Source organism: Ochlerotatus camptorhynchus, unplaced genomic scaffold (genome assembly GCF_037179485.1).
Source record: "Ochlerotatus camptorhynchus isolate MF236.1 unplaced genomic scaffold, CSIRO-AGI_Acam_v1.1 ptg000135l, whole genome shotgun sequence".
NCBI classification, from domain to species: Eukaryota; Metazoa; Arthropoda; class Insecta; order Diptera; family Culicidae; genus Ochlerotatus; species Ochlerotatus camptorhynchus.
The window spans coordinates 485,566-506,102 of NW_027040625.1; the positions used below are offsets into that span (position 1 = coordinate 485,566).

At 39.5% G+C, this 20,537-nt stretch overlaps 1 protein-coding gene across 1 annotated transcript in view; it reads left to right on the top strand.

Moving 5' to 3' along the window:
* The window catches only part of LOC135700370 (mucin-2-like), a 118,326-nt gene that overhangs the window by 50,119 nt on the left and 47,670 nt on the right, over window positions 1–20,537 (top strand). The gene's annotated exons all lie outside the window — the stretch shown is intronic.

A 20,537-nucleotide genomic window follows, 5' to 3' on the forward strand; every position in this document is an offset into this window, starting at 1 on the left:
GATTGACAACTGATCCTCAATCAAGATATAAGAAGCTCTGGTTACTCACATAAGGGCCTAGGGGAATAGTGACACAGTAGTTTATTACTTTTATTTATTTACCTGTCTACCTAGATTAAATTTATCTAACAAAACATATTTTCAAAGTCTTCATACGCGAAGCTTGCGATTTTCAGAGCTGGTTGGAAATGCTATCTAACATGAAGCCTTAGTGTGATAATTTATTAGCTAGAGAATGATCTTAGAAGAGGGTAGGTAAATTGTTCCGTTAGAGTACGGCAGTATTAAAATTGGATAGAAGTTGAAAATTATCGAAGGGCCATTAAGGGGGGATATACAAGTAACACGTTAAAAACTCGAAGATTTTCGGATTTTTTTTGTGAGCAAATGAAACAACGCAAACGTTTGGGGTTTTTTGCATTAAATTGCTTAAATTTGAGATTTTTTTCATTGGTGTGTGACCTCTGTGGCTCCTTGGGGTCACATCGGAAGGAGGTCGCCTACGGTGGGGATTGATAATTGGCGGGCGTTCTAGAGACCTGAAAAATAGACAAAACTTACTTTTATCAATTGGACCTTATTAAGAAAAGATTTTTGTTCTATGTGAACCTCTAAAACAAAAAAAAAAAAAACGATTTAAAAATTTAGAAAAAATATCTCACTGTTTTTTTCCACTTTAGGCAGACCTGAAAATTATTTATTGTTATTTTTTCATGATATCAGTGGTTCACATAGAGTAAAAATCTATTTCCTTTAAGATGCGCCAGGTTTCAAGTCATTTGGATGAGAAATTTTTGAGTTATCTTTCCCGTCAATTTGGACTTCGAAGATTTTTTTTTAAATATTGAGAACTATTCTGGATAACACAATTGAAAAAATGCCACAAACGTGTTTAATTTACATAAGTTAAACTTGTAATATGTTTTTAAAAGAGTATAAAGCTGCTCAAAATTATTAAAAGTTGCTGTTGCTGTCGGGCTCTGTCACATTTGAAAATGTATAGCGACTGCAACTAGAGTCGGTGTATAATGAGTCACGCCAAGAGAAAAACAGTTGAACTCGCATCACGGTTTTCGAAAGATTCCCTTTCTTTTAACTTGGCAACAGAGGACTTCTACATCAACTTAAAATGACTTCTAGTGAGAAAAAATAATAGCGGCTGTAGTAAATCATTATATCAGTGATTTTGTCAAATTATCTTAACAAAAAATCAGTGGCGTCACGTGAGAAAATTCACTAGTTGTGCACCTATTTTATTTATATTTTGTCTGTAACAGTAGAAGCCAATTTTCATGCATAATAAAAAAAATGGGATACAAATCTTTCGACGGGGGTACCTGCATAAAAAATAAACGAAATGATGATGGGAAACTTTTTGCATAGAAACATTGATTTTCTTTTTAAGTCTCATGTTTATGATATTTGTCATCGTTACTCACCTTCTGGCAAACGGTCTTTTCAGGAGGTCATCAACAATATCCTGTTCCATGATTCCTATTTAATTTTGCACTATGCTATGAACAATATTCCATCAATGCTCTAAGGCTACTGAATCAAATGTAGACATGGTAGTGAGAAAATTTAAAAATTTTAAAATTCGATGTGTGCAGGTAGGTAGGTATACAACGAATGACGGCTCTCCAAGATTCAATCAATTCAGAGAGAAACTCAAATGCGACGTATCCTATACGTGCCAATTTATTCTCTTCTCTTTAAACTGTGCAAAGATAGAAGTGCACAAAATAAACACTAACACAGCGGCAATTATGCTTACGGAACTTCAATACATATACAACTGATCTGGGTGTAAATACGAGCGTTTCTGGTGCACAAGCATAAGTGCTCAGACTGGGAGAACTTAGCATGCGGTGGCTTTGGTAGAACGAAGGGATATTTTCCTTGCTTGTATTGTGTCGCTCATTCGCCATAGAAGCCCAAAAAGAGTGTTGTCTGCACGTGGTAAAATCCCAGCGTGCCCGTACGTGAAAACAAGATCGCTAAACCTCGCTTCTGTTTTACGTACATTTCTTTCAGTGGTGGGTAAAACGGAGGTTGAGCAGCGATGTGGTAAACAATTAAGCTACTATCCACTGATGTGGTGGATAATTCAGTTACTATCCACATGAAACCAATAAATAGGGCAGACAAAAATGGTTTTAATTGAGTATTAAATTTTTGCCTCTTAATTTTTATGAAATATAAATTTTACTTTTTGAAAATTTGAGACTGTGCAGTGCACGAGGTGCACATATGGACGAGACGCCACTGCAAAAAATAGTAGAAATTCTCATTACTGATCATTACCAAATGTATTCCATGACAATTGAATGCTCACTGCGTGTTTTTTTTATCATTTCTTCGATTATATTTTATATTTTATTGCAATACCTTTCGTGGACCTTTCATAGCATCGTAATGTTTGATTGCTTTGCACGATAGGTAGCTGGTTTGACAGTTCGATAAGTAGACTTGACTTCACTCTTGGCGTGACTCATTATACACCGACTCTAGCTGCAACAAACCCCCCCGATGCTATGGTAGCGCAATGAGCTGGATTACCGAGGTGAAGCAGTCGGTTAAGTTGTGTGAGTAAAACCCCTGTACGATACATGCAATTAGTGACGTCACTAATAGCGTTTACGTTGATTTTTTTTTATTTCTAATACAACCATATTTCACGACCTGCTTCACCTCTTTCTGTACCTCATTGATGGTAGCCATCTGTTCTGCAGTAGTAGCATAGAGGTAACTCTAAGACCAGAAGGTCCCGAAGAAACGTGCTCAACTTTTTGGCTCAGCTCTGGTACCATAGAGGTAACTCTAAGACCACTGGGTCCCGAAGAAAATCATTATTATTTTTGGCTCACTCAGTACCAGAACAACGGTCCCAAGCAGTCCCAAGCTATTTCACTCACCCCTGCATGTTCTGCATGAATCTACCGAATCTACACACCCCTGATGTTATCTGTCAAACTTTCATAGCGAATCAAAACAAACATAGTGTAGTAATAGAATTTCAACTAGAATAGGGTAGTTAATCGTTTGCTTGGGACCAATAGGCTACTCAAGTGGTGAGCCAATTTAAAATCGTTAGTTTCGTATTGATTGTTGCTGGTACTCTCTTCGGTCCCAAGCTAATCGATGCACCCCTCGAAACATAGGAAAATCCACGAACCTCTAATTTTATCTGTCAAACTTTCATAGCGAATCAAAACAAACATAGTGTAGTACTAGAATTTCGACTAGAATGGGATACGTTAATCGATTTGCTTGAGACCAATAGGCTAGTCAAGTAGTGAGCCAATTTAAAATCGTTAGTTTCCACCGTGTTTAAAGCCCTACAGTAAAAGTATGGACGTCTGTCAAAAGTTGTTCCAATCGAAACGTCAAAATGCACCGCTTTGCTCGATTGGAACAGCTTTTTTCAGTTTTGTGGTGACAGTCGTCCATACTTTAACTAGAGGGCTTTAGTAGTGTTGTATCCGTCATTCCATCTGTATATATGTTTTTGTACGTTGTCAATATTTTGTTTATGTTTTGAAAAGTAGAATATTGTGATCGATATTGAATTGCTTTGTAACGTAGTATCAAATCAAATCAAATAAAAAACAAGAAGACCAAATTTCATGTAATTGGTTAAATAAACTTACTAACTCCGAGCAGGTAGAATGCCTCTCGGATGCAATAGAAAGTAACGATTGTGGTGTAGAAAAGTGTGTTTGATTGTGCGCCGATTTCTATCCTCTGCTGCCATGAAACTTCTCAACACAACGTAGGGCCTAGTCGAATCATGGCCAAACATTGGTGCCGTGACCAGGATTGTACTTGGAGGAAGTTTATCGTCATCGCCATTGGAAGTTGGATAATTTTCGCTATTGTTTTATCACTGCATCTTGTGCAAAATGGAACATTCCGCCATCGTTGTTCCAACTTACTTTAATCATTAACTACTGAGAAGATGCAGTGCTATATCATATTCATATGCTTGTTGGATTATGGATTATACTTGGCGAAACCCAGTGCCTTTGTTGGACTTCAGCGTTTTAGTCGGATCGCCCAGTGTCTCTGTTGGACGGATATCGTTCCTGTCCACTGCCGGACTGATGCGTCCACTGCCGGATCCCTGCATCCATCGTAGTATCGTAGTGTTCTCATCGTCGGAACGTAGCATCATTGGTGAACTCTAGCGTCATCGGACCGTTTACAGTTGAACTGCACTCTTGGACCACAGCGTCAACAAACATTAGCCAATCGGACCGCAGTGTTATATAGTAAATTCAGCATGGTAATGATTTTGCTTTTTTTTTTTATTTATTAAAAACATTCGTTTTGGTGGGCAGTATGTTGGATCGCACCATCAGCGTCGGGCTCTACCACATTTGAAAGTTTATAGCGGCAGCAACAAACCCCCCGATGCTATGGTAGCGATCTGTTCTGCAGTAGTAGCAACCGGTGGAAACTAACGATTTTAAATTGGCTCACTTCTTGAATAGCATATTGGACCCCAGCAAATCGATTAACGTTATCCATTCTAGTAGAAATTCTAGTACTACACTATGTTTGTTTTGATTCACTATGAAATGTTGAAAGATAAAATGAGGGTCTTGGGGATTTTCCTATGTTTTGAGGGGTGCATCGATTAGCCAAAAAGAGCTGAGCCAAAAAGTTGAGCACGTTTCTTCGGGACCTACTAGTCTTAGAGTTACCTCTATGGAAGTAGTGTTTTATTCATCATTCCATTTGTAGATGTTTTTGTATGTTTTCAATATTACGTTTATGTTTTGAAAAGTAGAATATTGTGATCGATATTGAATTGCTTTGTGCCGTAGTATCTACGAGATGACAAAATTCCATGTAATTAGTTATGTAAACTTACTAACACCGAGCAGGCAGGATGCCTCTACGTCTGCAAGCTGATTTCCTAGAGCTGGATCTTCAAAACGTCTACAACACCAACGACGTTGAGATGAAAGCGCAGCAAGTTTCTGGCATCCTGCATAACCTCATGCAAACCCATGTTCCAGAGAGCGTCATCACTATTCACGACAAACGAACACCATGGATCACTCGGGAAATAGAGGACGCAATCTCTATCCGAGATCTCGCTCACGCACTTTATTCGCGTAATCCTAACAGAAGAAGGGGTAATAACGAGTGGCTTGATTATACTGCAAAAAGGGATCGTGTTGCATCACTCATCTTTGCAGCCAAGAAGCGGTACGCCGAGAGGAACTTTTCCAGTGATCTCACAGCGAAGAAATTGTGGAATAATCTTCGCCGAGAAGGAATACACAACAACGCAAAGAAGAATGTCGCTGTTGAACAGGCAGATCCAGATATGCTTAACCGGTACTTTGCCGAAGGCCACAAGCTCCTTCGTTCTGTTCCTAGTCCGGGTCTAGGTGATCCGTCTCTTCCTGTAAGTAGCGAACAAGTTCAACGCACATCGTCTGATCACCCGCTACAACGATTAAGGTTTAATCACACCAACGTGGAAGAAGTATCGAGGAAAATTGCTGAAATCCAGACCAACTCAACGGGATTGACGCTAGGATCTACCCTTCAATCTGGAAAAAAAGCACTAGTAACACCGATTCCGAAAATTGCTAACCCGGGTCAACCGAAAGACTTCAGACCAATAAGTGTCCTTCCGGCAGTGTCTAAAGCGTTAGAGAAGATTCTACTCGGTCAGATCACGGAGCACCTAGACAACCCATATATGTATGTCACTGCTGGCAAAACATCAATCTGAATATAGAAAAGGTTATAGCACCACAACCGCCCTTACTAAAGTGACACATGACATATATAGCAACCTAGACCAAAACCACTGCACCGTTATGGTCCTAGTTGATTTTTCGTTAGCTTTCAACAGCGTAGACCATCAACGGCTGAGACATAAATTGCTGGCGGAATTTAATTTCTCAGATGAAGCAGAGGAATTGATTACAGCTTTTCTTAGCAATCGTAGTCAAGCTGTACAAATTGGAAACCAGATATCTGCTGAGCGCCTGGTACCCGATGGCACCCCGCAAGGATCCTGCCTCAGTGCACTATTATTCAGCTTATATATAAACATCCTCTCGTCACAGTTGAAGTGTGAATACCAACTGTACGCCGATGATCTTCAAATCTATATTTCCGGGCATACAGATGATATCAGAAGACTCATTGCAACTATCAATCAGGATCTGGCAGCAATCGAGCATTGGGCTAAGGCTAACGTTCTCTACCCTAATCCGAAAAAGTCTCAAGCCATAGTTTTCTCGAAAGATGGCACGATTATTGCGCCTTGCCAAATTGTGTTCTGCGGAGAACCGATTGTTCTCTCAGATACTGTCGTCAACCTTGGACTCCGAATGGACAAAAAATTGAACTGGTATGCGCAGATCAACGATGTAACATCAAAAGTGTTTGGAACGTTAAGAACATTCAGGCGATTCGCCCCGGTACTATCTACACAAACACGCAAGAAGCTGGTGCAGTCAGTTATCATACCGTTCTTTACGTACTGCGACGTGGTCTACTATAATGGACTCTCTGTAGCCTTCAAATAACAATTAAACCGATGCTTCAAGGCTTCGGTACGCTTCGTGTACAACATTAGACATCGAGAAAGCACTGCTGCTGTACGTAATACCATTTTAGGGCACGACCGCTCAAAGAACTACCACAATCGAATATGTTGCTTCATAAGACAGGGGTATCTTGAGGTACTTCCGGATTATCTGCAACAACACCTGCAACGCGGATTGCACGACCGATCTCGATGCTTCATCGTTCCTAGACACACCAAATCGGCTCGAAGGAGTTTGCTAGTGTCAGGGACGCTCACCTGGAACGATTTGCCACTTGCAGCCAAACAACAACCAACTTGAGTCCTATTTAAGCGATGTCCTAACACACCTGGTAGAGGTTAACATAGGTATAGCATTGGCGTTCAAACATAGGTTATAGCACTACATTAACTTCAATTTCAATTACATTTGTCACGATTTGTAGCTTTTTTTTTCAGTTTTTCGTAAAGTGAGTTTCTTTCAAAAAATGTATTCTTCCTTGACCTGGTAAAGGGCGAACACGAAATTATTGCGACACATTCAACAGGGCATAACTTTTTTACCATTGGGTGAAAATCAACCAAATTTTGCACACTTTCTCATTGATGTGTATTGTGTACATGCTGTCAAACTCGAAGTCGTGTTTTTCGATTCAACGAAAATGGAGGTGAACCAACGCGAGTTGAGAGAACAAATTATTTCCAAACACCTGGAATTTCCTGACCTGTCGCACCGGCAGTTGGGAAAAATGTTGAACATTCACCATTCAACCGTCTCCAGAGTGTTGAAGCGGTTCCAAGAGCGGTTGCCGTTGGACCACGGCAAAGGAGCTGGAAGAAAACCGGGACCGGAGAACAAAAAGACGGAGGGAAAGGTGAAGCGGATGATTAAAGCAAATCCCAACGTCTCAAGCCGTGATTTGGCTAAAGGGTGATACGGTCAAAATTTGGTCAATATCAACTTGACGTATTTCTTTCAATTTTGCATTTAAAAAACCTGAACACCCCTCATTTTGAAGGTGTGTGTGTGTAGAATGTTGCTCCTATTTTGATTTTGGAATTCACTCTTCAGTTGTCAAAATGCCGTCTAAGCAAGAAGAGCAGCGTATAAAAATTTTGCTCGCGCATCGCGAAAATCCGAGCTACTCGCACGCAAAGTTGGCAAAATCGCTAAAAGTTGCCAAATCAACCGTTACAAATGTAATTAAAGTGTTTGGGGAACGTTTGTCGACAGCCAGGAAGTCTGGATCGGGGGGAAATCGAAAACCGGAAGCCGCTGAGACGACAAAGAGAGTTGCCGGTAGTTTCAAGCGAAACCCTAACCTCTCTCTCCGAGATGCCGCAAATAAGCTGGGCGTATCGTCTACAACCGTGCATCGAGCCAAAAAACGAGCCGGACTATCGACTTACAAGAAGGTAGTGACTCCAAATCGCGATGATAAACAAAATACGACGGCCAAAGCGCAATCCCGGAGGCTGTACACGACGATGCTGACGAAGTTTGACTGCGTGGTAATGGACGACGAAACCTACGTCAAAGCCGACTACAAGCAGCTTCCGGGACAGGAGTTTTATACGGCAAAAGGAAGGGGAAAGGTAGCAGATGTTTTCAAGCACATGAAACTGTCAAAGTTCGCAAAGAAATATCTGGTTTGGCAAGCCATCTGTACCTGTGGCTTGAAAAGCAGCATTTTCATAGCTTCCGGGACTGTCAACCAAGAAATTTACGTGAAAGAGTGTTTGAATAAACGTCTGCTGCCTTTCCTGAAGAAACACGGTTGTTCCGTACTGTTTTGGCCGGATTTGGCATCTTGCCATTACGGTAAAAAGGCCATGGAGTGGTACGCCGCCAACAACGTGCAGGTGGTTCCCAAGGACAAGAACCCTCCCAACACGCCAGAGCTCCGCCCAATTGAGAAATACTGGGCTATTGTCAAGCGGAACCTAAAGAAGACCAAAAAAACTGCTAAGGGCGAGCAGCAGTTCAAGGCAAACTGGCTTTCTGCGGCGAAGAAGGTGGACAAGGTGGCTGTACAAAATCTGATGGCAGGGGTCAAGCGTAAGGCCCGGCAATTCGGATTTGGAAAAGCGGAAGCCTAACTGAATATTTTTCCTGAATTTTATACTAATTGAACTTGAAAAAGAAATTTAATTTGATTTTTTAAATAAACGATTTCACCGATTTACACGCGTTTTCCCTTGACCAAATTTTGACCGTATCACCCTTTAAAAAGATCGGCATGTCGCAGAGCTACGTACAGAAGAGAGCTGGACTACATACATACAAGGTACAGAACTTCCCAAACCGCGATGAGCGGCAACAATCGACGGCTAAAACTCGGGCACGGAAGCTCTACGAGAAGATGCTGACAAAATATGGCTGCTGTGTGATGGACGACGAAACGTATATAAAAGCCGATTTTAAGCAAATTCCGGGGTTGGAGTTTTTCACCGGCAAGAGCAAGTTCGATGTGGACGACAAATTTAAGAAGAAGAAAATGTCGAAGTTCGCCTCCAAATATCTCATTTGGCAGGCCATCTGCTCTTGCGGACTGAGGAGTGAGCCTTTCGTGACAAAGGGCACAGTAAATGGCGAGATCTACAAATCTGAGTGCCTCGAGAAGCGCCTTTTGCCGTTCTTGCAGCAGCACGACGAAGCTGCGGTATTTTGGCCAGATTTGGCATCATGCCACTATTCTAAAAGTGTCCTGGAGTGGTATGAGGCCAATTCTGTCCATTTTGTTCCAAAGGACATGAATCCGCCAAACTGTCCGGAGCTGCGCCCGGTGGAGCAGTACTGGGCAATAATGAAACGGGAACTTCAGAAGAGCAAGAAGACAGTCAAAGATGAGAAGGACATGTTAAGAAAATAGAAAAAAAAAAAAAACTGAGAAACTGGTACCGGATGACACTGTAAAGACTTTGATGGAGGGCATCAAGCGAAAATGCGTTCAATTTTACACTCAAGGCTCCATCGATTAACTTTTCTTTTGATTTTTGAAGTAAATATATGTATAAAACTACCCTAAAACTTTGGTTTGATTCTAAACATTATAAGAAAATTGGCATGACATTTTCGGTGTCGCAATAATTTCGTGTTCGCCCTTTAAAAAGTGTCAACTACAGGCTAACGTATCACCAAATAAATACAAATACATATACAAATTTGTTTCGAAAAATTTGCAATGCAAAGTAAGGATTGTGGTGTAGAAAAGTGTGTTGTATTGTATGCCAATTTCTATCCTCCGCTGCCATGAAACTTCTCAACTCAACGTAGGGCCTAGTCGAATACTGGCCAAACAGTTGCTTTTTTTTAATATTTAAAGGCATGTACTTTAAAGTATATTCATAGCAGAATTAGGAAATGGTTTCATTGATATAAGAATAGCTTTTTTCATTCCATATTCTAGACCGGAAAATAATAATAAGAAAACTACATTTATAAAAAATATATACACTGACAAATGTATAACAGTTAATGTATACTTTGAAACATTGTATTTTTTAATTAATTTATTTGATAAGGCTCAACCGAACTAACTTTGCAGAGCCGAGGATTCTTGTTCAACATAGTCAAAAGGTACAACACTATAAACATTTCATCTTTCCCTATCCAATAAGCCTCCTCCACCAGAACGGGAACCACTTTCAGTGGTTTCATTGTATGGCAGATTCGCCAACGGGGGTCAGAGCGCTTCCATTGCAGCAATGGAAGCAAAACGTGGTCAGCACTCATACATTGATCACGAAACGGTTGCTTTTCAAAGTCGACGACGCATTGACTGAAAGGACTGTTGAGAGTGGTCTGTTTCTGTCGACAGCCGAGTGAACACTGAATGTATACTTTGAAAAATCATTTTTTTAAATAGTCATCAATATTTCTGAATTTAAAATGCTATAATTTTTAACTGCTACTATTTTCAGGGGTATCATTTAACTTCAAACGATCTACTACTTGTGTAACGCATTTGGCTATGGCAGTATGTTATATTAATAGCCAGTGATGGCATAATCATTAGCAAAATTATATTTTTCTCATAGTTTACCAAACTTCTCACAAGTCCAGGAAACTTTATAGACGCTCAAAGAACTGCGGATAAGTTCCATTGATTAGAAAGACGTTCAGTAAGCCTCGTTTGAGTTCATGGAACAGAGTTTAAGCTCAAGAAACTTTGGGTTAAAACAGGAACCTTCGTAGAAGTTCAATACGCTTTGTGGAAATTAAGAGAACTTTGTTGATGTTTACAGATTTCCAATATGATATCAACAAGATCCACTGGTTATTTTTTAAGACTTAAAGTTGATCAAACTGTTCTAAAATTAAATTGTCGTTTTTCAGGTATTCTTCCAAGACTTTCAGAATCTGAATCAGAAAGTAAAGGTTGAACACGAAAAAATACGGACACATTAAAAACGCTGCCATCACTGAATCAAGCTAAGAGTGCATAGAATCACAGCAGGCATTGGTTGTCAGGATAAGTTCATTCGTTTACATCATGGCTTCACCAGAGCAAGCACGTCGCGATTCGATCCTGCACGCTCGAAACGAAAAACCCGGTCTATCCGCTCCTGGCATTTTTCGAACAAATTCCTAGGCAGTAATTTTATGCCTCGATTGACCTTAAGAGTGCCCCGGAAGAATTTCAAGCAATCTGCAGTTGGGGCTGAAAAGCGAAACTTTCGGTACTTCTGGGACCATGAACCAGCAAATTTACCAGGAGGAATGCCTACGAAAGCGACTACTGCCTTTTCTGAAGCAGCATGCGGTGGATGCCCTATTCTGGCCAAAATTGAAAAGCTACCACTACTCAAATTCCACCAAACATTGGTACAAAAAAAATGGCGTCACAGTGGTTCACAAGGAGAACTAACAAACTAAGACCAATTGAGGAATACTGATCAATTGTAAAGCACATATTAAAGAAAAAGGGTGGAACTGCAATTGACCTAAAGGATTTCAAGCAAAAATGGAACTTGGCAGCCAGTACCCTCTTGTCAAGTAACAATTAAGTATCCATTTGGCATACACTCTTTTTTATCTAGTTCGTTTATTTGTAAGGCTCAATCGCGTTAGTTTTACGGAGCCGATAATTCATTGTTCTTTGTTTGTAATAAAATTCACTTAATTCTATGTCTAGTAGGAGTTGGGCCGAATACTCGTGGCTTACCCGAGGTTAGAGGGGTGCATTGTCGAAGGATAGAAAAGGGCGAGGAGCTTGGTAGTAGGGTTTCATTGTTTCATCAGAGCGATGTCGGCAGTATGAACGGTAGTGTGGTTCTAGATTTGTCTGGAGTTCAACCGGCTATGGTGACCAGTGGACGACGATGAGACTCATCGAGACGGGGGACAAGACAAACAAAAACTAGACATACACTCTGATTTATGATGGTTTTATAACAGTTTCTATTTTAATTATTTTCTTAAGATCGGATTCATAAATCCTTTTCTATCTTGATTGATGCTTTTCTAGTGGATTTAGCAAGTAGCTAGGGGAAATGGCTCGGAAAGGGTTCTCAATGCGTTCGTCATACAACCTTTTGCAGTAAATCAATCTTGAAGAGCCTCGAGAATACACCCTTCAGAACCTTTTCCAGGCTGGGCCAACTAGACATATTCTAGTATTAGGGAAGGTTTTGGTGGAACCTTCTCAGAAATTTAACCCAAAATCGTTGTTGAAGCTTGTAAAAATATTCACAAGCTCCTCTCGAGAGTCGATATGCATTTCGTACTTCGTAATACGGGATAGTGCATGATACACTGGAACCTCCATTTACGAACCAAAACGGGGGTTCGTAAATCGAATTAGTGCGTAAAAAAAACTCGTTATTTGGGATTTACTTCGTAAAAAGAAAACTCGTTATTTGGGATTTACTTCGTAAAAAGAGGTTTTTGAAAATATTGTCAAATACCCCACAATATGGGTATTTTTGGAATCAGGGTGATGTGCAGGGACCAGAAATCGGTATCTGACGCCATTTTGAAATCCAAGATGGTGGCTTCCGGTTACATAAAAACTTGGAAATTCTGTCAAATAGCCCACAATATGAGTATTTTTGGAATCGGAGTGACGTATAGGGAACGGAAATCAATGTCTGACGCCATTTTGAAATCCAAGATGGCGACTTCCGGTTACAGAAAAACTTCGAAATTCTGTCAAATAGCCCACAATATGGGTATTTTTGGAATCGGAGTGACGTATAGGGAACGGAAATCAATGTTTGACGCCATTTTGAAATCTAAGATGGCGACTTCCGGTTACATAAAAACTTGAAAATTCTGCCAAATACCCGACAATATGGGTATTTTTGAAATCGGAGTGACGTGTAGGGACCGGATATCGATGTCTGACGCCATTTTGAAATCCAAGATGGCGACTTCCGGTTACAGAAAAACTTCGAAATTCTGTCAAATAGCCCACAATATGGGTATTTTTGGAATCGGAGTGACGTATAGGGAACGGAAATCAATGTTTGACGCCATTTTGAAATCTAAGATGGCGACTTCCGGTTACATAAAAACTTGGAAATTCTGCCAAATACCCGACAATATGGGTATTTTTGAAATCGGAGTGACGTGTAGGGACCGGATATCGATGTCTGGCGCCATTTCGAAATCCAAGATGGCGACTTCCGGTTACAGAGAAACTTGGAAATTCTGTCAAATAACCCACAATATGGGTATTTTTGGAATCGAAGTGACGTGTAGGGACCGGAAATCGATGTGTTACGCCATTTTTTAATCCAAGATAGCGGCTTCCGTTTACAGGAAAACAGAAAAATACCGTTAAATACACAACAATATGGATATTTTTGGAATCGGAGATAACCTAGATTCCATGTCTGACGCCATTTCGAAATCCAAGATGATGATATCCGGTTACAGAAACACTGGGAAATACTGTCAAATACCCCACAATATGGGTTTTTTGGAATCGGGGTGACTTATTAGGACTGAAAACCCATGTATGACGCCATTTTGAAATTCAATATGGTGACTTCCGGTTACATAAAAATAATGTTAAATAACCTACAATACGGGTATCTTAAGAATCGGGGTGACGTGGTGGTGTTTGCCAATTTTTCTGTAACCAGAAGCCGCCATCTTGGATTTCGAAATGATGTCAGACATAAATTTCCGGTTGTTACACGTAACTCCGATTCCAAAAATACACGTATTGTGGGGTATTGAAAGTATCTTCCAGTTTTCATGAACCGGATGCCGCCATCTTGGATCTCAAACTGGCGTCAGACATGGGTTTCCGGTTCCTACATCTCACTCCGATTCCAAAGATACCCATATTGTGGGATATTTCATAGTTTTTCCCAGATTCCCATAATCGCAAAAAAAAACTCGTTATTTCGAATTAACTTCTTAAAAAAAAACCTCATTATTTGGGATTAACTTCGTAAATAAAACGAAACCTCGTTATTTGGGATTTACTTCGTAAAAAGAGGGACGTAAATTGAATACTGCGTAAAAAAAAGACTACGTAAACGGAGGTTTCAGTGTATTCCATGTGAAAACTGTTTATAGCAATGTTATAACCAGGTAAAGAAAAGCTAGTTGGATGTCACACCTGCATCGTTCATTTACGCATCAGTTGGATCATTCTTTACTGCCACAACATTTTTTTTTCCATTGGAAAACATGCTTTTTATTCTGCGTTCCATGTGTGCGTTAGATCGTCAATCGTGCCTGATGAAAAGCCGAAATGAGCTAAAGGAACATTGACTGTAGAAATGTTTACGGAGGAACGGATAACCAGATAAATCCTTGCCTATTTTGTGCACACATCATAATCAACTGCATAATAGTAGTTTAAAAAATATCCCACATTAATACAGCATCAATAGGCCGAAAAGAAGAAAATGATTTGCATTTTATACCTTAATATGACCAACCGAAAATCTTAAAAAACGCACGCACAAATCTATTTCATATAAGGTGCACACTGGACGAGAAAATAAAACAAGCCCTCTATACGTAGCTACCCGGATCGATCCATCAACAGAAAGCCCCAAGGGATCGTAGCCACCGGCCAGCAGCTCCACAACACAGCATGTGTCGCTGGTGAATACTTCCCAAAACGCTATTTTTCGATCATTAATTTCGATCAAATTTATGGCCGTTGCTCGCGTGGACAAATCCCAACAATAAAAGACCATTCTCTCGGTCCAGTGAAATTTCGCACCGGTCCGTTGCTTGAAAAAAAAAGTAACATTGAATTGACATTAAAAATAAATAAAAAATATAGGTGCTGTGAAGTATAGCGCGGGGTTTTGCTCCAATCCTCGTCAATGGTAGTAAACGTTTGAGTGGTCGATGATGAGGATATCCGGTTCGTCTTCATTTATCAAAACCGCGCCGTTTAGGCCGTTTATAACAGTGAGACAAATAAGCCGGAGAGCGAAACAGAAAAAAACGGAGAAATGTAGAACAGTGAATTGGGTGCGCAAAAATGTCTACTGCTTCCTGGTGAATGGGACTACTCACTGCATCCGTGCATCGTAAAAAAAAAATGATCCCAGTCGAAAAGCAGAGCACGCAATCCATGAGCGAAACACGACTGACGACCCAACGTTAAGTGAAAACACCGAAAAGGCGAGGCCTAATTATAGGTTCCGTGACACTTAATTGAATTTTTCGATTTCGCTTGTCCGCCCTAATCAGGTGTGGATCATCGGAGCAGAGGAGGACACGACCCGTTTCCGCGTGGCAGGGAAAATTGAATTGAAATGTTGGCGTGGTGCTACATTTAGGATGAACAAACTGCCCCGCGGTCGCCGGCATCGTATAATTTGGACAGTCTTTGGCAATTCAGGATGTGGAAATGGTGGCTAACAAGATGCGGATCGGACCGGACAAGTGATAAAAAGTCATGGTTCTCACGGTTTGCGTTGTACCATGGGAATAAGATGCAACGGACTGGAAAACATGCTTCCGATTAATGGATGCATTAAAAGACACACCTAAAGTATGAAGTGATTAATGTTATCGTTCAATTTCAAATCTTAATTTATCTCGGCGGATAAGATTGAATTGGATAACGTTTTGGACCAAATTCACGCTGGGAAATGTTTTTCGACACTCGATTTAATGTCAAGACATTTTGATATTAAAGTCCCGAATGGCTATCAAATTAATATAATAATAGCTTTATCATCTCATTGAATTATGATAAAAAAAAACACACCAAGTGAAGATCGTAAAACATGCCATCATCCGCATTTCTTGGGGAGTCGGAGTCAACTCATTTCAGTTCTGTTTTCTAGGATTTATTAGCTAATCATGTAATGAGTTTATTCTATTGCTCTTGTGAGTGTCATTTGGCACATCTATAATCAGCAGCGGTTCTCGTAATATGGTACTTGGAGGTGATCTTGCCACAAAAAGCAACGGAAAGCAACCTGAAAACAACACAGCAAATTTTCTGTTTACTTACATTGGCACATTGATGTACTTTCTGACCTTAGAAGAAGGCGAACACAAAACAACAAACTGCCACTGTGGTTCAATCCACAACTAAAACATTTGAAGAACAAAAAGCAGAAAGCACACAAATTATGCAAAAAGGAAAGCAATAGCACAAATTTACAACACGATAATAACATCCCACGTAACATTTTAAGTTTTATGAAAAACTACAAAGCCACTATAAAACAACATTTATAAAACTCTGGTCAAGGCTGTTTTGTCATTAATGCATCCACCAAAACCTCATTAAGACTAGAATATGTCTTGCTGGCCCACTCTGGAGAAGGTTCTGAAGAGTGTAATCTCGAAGCTCTTCAAGATTGATTTACTGCAAAAGGTTGTACGACGAACGCATTGAGAACCATTTGAAAGCTACAACAAAAGCTATTCAGCAACAATAAAACCCTTTCCGAGCCATTTCCCCTAGCTACCTACTATGAAAGCATCAATGATGATAGAAAAGGATTTATAAATCCAATCTTATTAAAGTAATTAAAATAGAAACTGATGGCATAAAAATCTTGTTGAATATTCAAATTTATTACAAAAGTTCTCATTAAGTGGCTTGTTAAGACACTTAATCTTATTAAATTTTATGTGAAATGTACGTGAAAACATCGAAAAAATTAAGTGCGCCCTCGTAAAACGTGGCTTTGACTTATTATTTTGCATTCACAAAAATTAATTATTTTTTAGATCGAGCTAGACCGAGATTGTTTTAATGATTTTCGCATTTAAATGTTTGCTCATTGCTAAATTTACCAAAGTACAGTTATATCCAAGGAACTATAGATTGAAAACCGAAGATTGTAAAAAAAAACTAGCGTACTAATTGTAACATGGCGGTGGCATAAAAGTTGATTTTCATGGGTCATTTGTGAAAAAGTTGTTTTGCTTTTAAGAAATCCATAACAAAATCCTTATGTTGTAAAATGGCTTTTATGAAGAAAACTTGCAGGCTGAATTGCATTTATCTAAAGCCATTTTGCTTGATCCTAACCCGTTCAGATTTATGGCAGCATTTATGGAGGCAAAGTTGCCTGCAAAAAGTTAAACGTCAAAGTTTGTTTATCTTTCGTTAGTTGCGCTGTGCGATTCAGCGTTCTTCCAGGCGATTCTCTCCCGATGGCTTGGAAGCAGTTACTCAAAAAGTGTTCACAACATTTCGCATTTCACACAGCTGTAACCTCGATCATTCCCGAAAAGATCCCCTTCTTCCGGATGGTTCTGTGGCTGTGGGGAAACGATGTAGGAATGTACGGTTGAATGAATTGTTTCCAAGTGATGACCCTTTCGCCGAATAAAATCGAAGCTATGGATCGGAAACCAACTAGTGTCCGCTAGCTGACAGTTTCAGTGGTTTGCTGTCGGTACTGACACAAGTTAGAGTCCGACCTTCATCTATTCGCAAGGTCTGGAGAAGGCTGGTCTGTTTTCAGACTGTTTTTTCAATGTTTTATGAATTTGAGGACCACGCTCACTTCACTCTTCTCCACCAGATGCTCAGTCGTTCCGCCGGACGTGCTGGTTCTTCTAAAGAACTAAATTTTACTGAAATCGACTTCCCTTCGGTCGTTAGCATCGCTTGAATTTTTCCTCCAACTTCGTTTATCCTTCGAGATATCCTTTTCACAAATTTGGTTTATATTCACTGTGAGGATCCATCTTTAAAATTCAATTTGTAAACAGAGGAGATTTTATGATACACTTTTAAAAGCCTAAAAGGCAACAATATATGCCTTTTGCTCTCATTTTAAACCTAATGGTTTTATGATTGCTTTTTTAATGATATAACAGGTTTATAGAGTATTTTATCAAGACATTAATAAAAAATTGCTAATGAAGTTTATGATTGATATATAGAACAGTTTTATGGTGGGATTGAGAACTACTTTAAATTTAATTTTAAAACAAGACAGTTTTGACTTCTCGCCAGACTGTAAAAGGTTTTTAAAACAGCGAAGAGGTGAACTTCAAAGCAGGAACGTTTTACACTATGAAATGCTGTATTTAAACTTAATGGATTATTCATTGCCATTTTAAAACCATCATAAATCAGAGTGGATGCCAAATGATTTCAGAATTGTTACTTGGGAGACTACGTTAAGCTGTGTAGTGAAATTCTAGTGCATTTTTTTTCTAGATATTAATTTAAAATACAATAGAAGTTACCTATGGTTTCGGTCCTATGTACATATTTTGGATTTCCAACTTAGAAAAACTTGATTAAATTCAGGACCTCATAAAAATGCGAATACTTGTTTTATTACATTTGGTTCCTAATTTACAATCAGAAATGAGTAAGGCTTTTTTCAGGTGATTCGTTGAAGCGTCCAACAATGACCGTCATGATGGCTTATATTCCCTATCACTTCAAGATTTCTAGGGTACAAATCTTGGACGATTGTGACATCACTCATGAAATTGAAACTCCTTGTATACTCTTGAAATTTTTATGTGGTAATGAGATTGATCAGAAATATGGTTTCCACAGCTATTCAACTTCAAAACGCTAAAAAAAACGTGCACAAAAACGGAATGCACAATTTTGCACCAATGTTATGCAACATTTCGTAGTTGATCGGGAATATCTCGACTAGCCATAAATCCCTCCAATATGTTTTCGGTACATCTTTTTGAGCAAAAAAAAAACTTAATATTGCTGTTTTTTTTTACGTAGACTACGGGTCTTATTACGGGTATCGCTACACGGTGATAAGGAAGTGATACTCAGAATAAGAGCCGTGATTGTCGTACAAATCAAATGGGAATCACTTCACCGTGACGAGGCATCCGTAATAAGCCCCTACGTCTTACGGGAAGGTACTGGGGGTAAATCGAAAATCTAAAATTGCGACCGTCACGAAAAGGTGTAAGGTTTTGAATGCTTATAACTTTGTCATTAAAAGATGAAACTAAAATCCAAATACATCAATCGATAGGAAATAACTTTCATACTCTGCTGCAATAATCGCTTTTCCAATTTTCCATAAAAAGCTGTTGAAAAGTGTACAAATAAAAAGTCATAATTTTAACTGTTTTCATGAAATAAACGTTCTCCCCAAACCCAGTTGCTATAATCGAGTACCATTTGGTTGCACATCGTTCTGTTTGAATCTGAAAAGTTATAAAACAGCGCTTCGGACGGTGGGTGAGCAGGTAGCAGCAACCGCAGCAGCAGTAGCAGCAGCAACAGTATCAGCAGCAGCAGTAGCAGCAGAAGTAGGAAGGCTGCTGGCAGTGCCGTCGCCTCAATGGCACAAGCGATCCGAAGTGGATCCACCGAATTGGATTGCCTGAATGATAACGATCCCGCGTTCTACAAATATCGATTACTTTTTCGAAAGGACATACTTATCAGCTTTTGTAAACAACGCATTTTATCGTCGGTTTGATGTAACTGATAGCTCGCCAACGCATAAACACCACTATAGCAGGTAGGGACAATTTCCCGCATCTGATGGTAGTGTTAGCATGCGTGGGTGAGCTGCCAGTTACGCCAAATCGACGATCAAATACGTTGTTTACAAAAGCTGATACTTCTCTTCGAAAAAGCAATCGAGAAATACTTCTTGGGCTGTGTCCCAATTGCCGAGTTAAATTTAATTCGTAGTTAAACGTGAATTACGAAAGTTATTTTCAATGATCGAAAATCCCGGAAATTGATCAAATTTTCAAACAGAACTCAGCCACGGTTGCCAAAATTTAACTTCTAGTCAGTCAGAAATAACCACGCTCGGATAGCAGGGTTATTAGCGTTATTAGTTAACTCATCTGTCACTTTTGACCACGAGTTAAATTAAACTCGCCCAATGGGACACAGCCTTTGAAGTAAAATTAGAGACCATTCATAAACGACGTAGAATTTGTTTGACCAATTAACCACCTTTCCCCCTCGTAGCGTGTTTTGCTATACCTAATGGCCGGTCACAACTTCTGAAACCCCTCTGCTCCTTCAACTACAACGTTATTTATGAAAATTTCCCAAGCATTGGGCAACAGTGAAAATCAGCAGCACAAACACAAAACGGGTTTGACATTGATGCGAAATTTCGGTATTGATCGTGAATATCTCACAATCAGAACATTTTCGCTTGAAATCCCTCCATTTAATTCTCGATACATCTTTTATCTATTGATTGAATTAAAAATACTATATATTGTTTTTTAGATTTCGTGCGTTTTGGGAACGCACATTCATGATTCTGTATAAGAAAACGGGATGTTTCTGTGGTGGTAAAAAAAATTTCCCTACAGAGATCACAGATTTCTGTACCAAGCACTAACATTATCAGACGGTACCATGCCAGCACCATATTTTACGCGGTTCCTAATGGTGACACAATTGTCTATTTTTAATCGCATTTCGATTTTGGCGAGATATTTTCAAAAGCTTTGTTACACTACCATCGCTAGAGTAGCGATGGCCGATTACTTCTCGATTAATCGAGCTAATCGATTATCTGTTTAAATAATCGATTAATTTTTTATCGATTAGTCAATGCC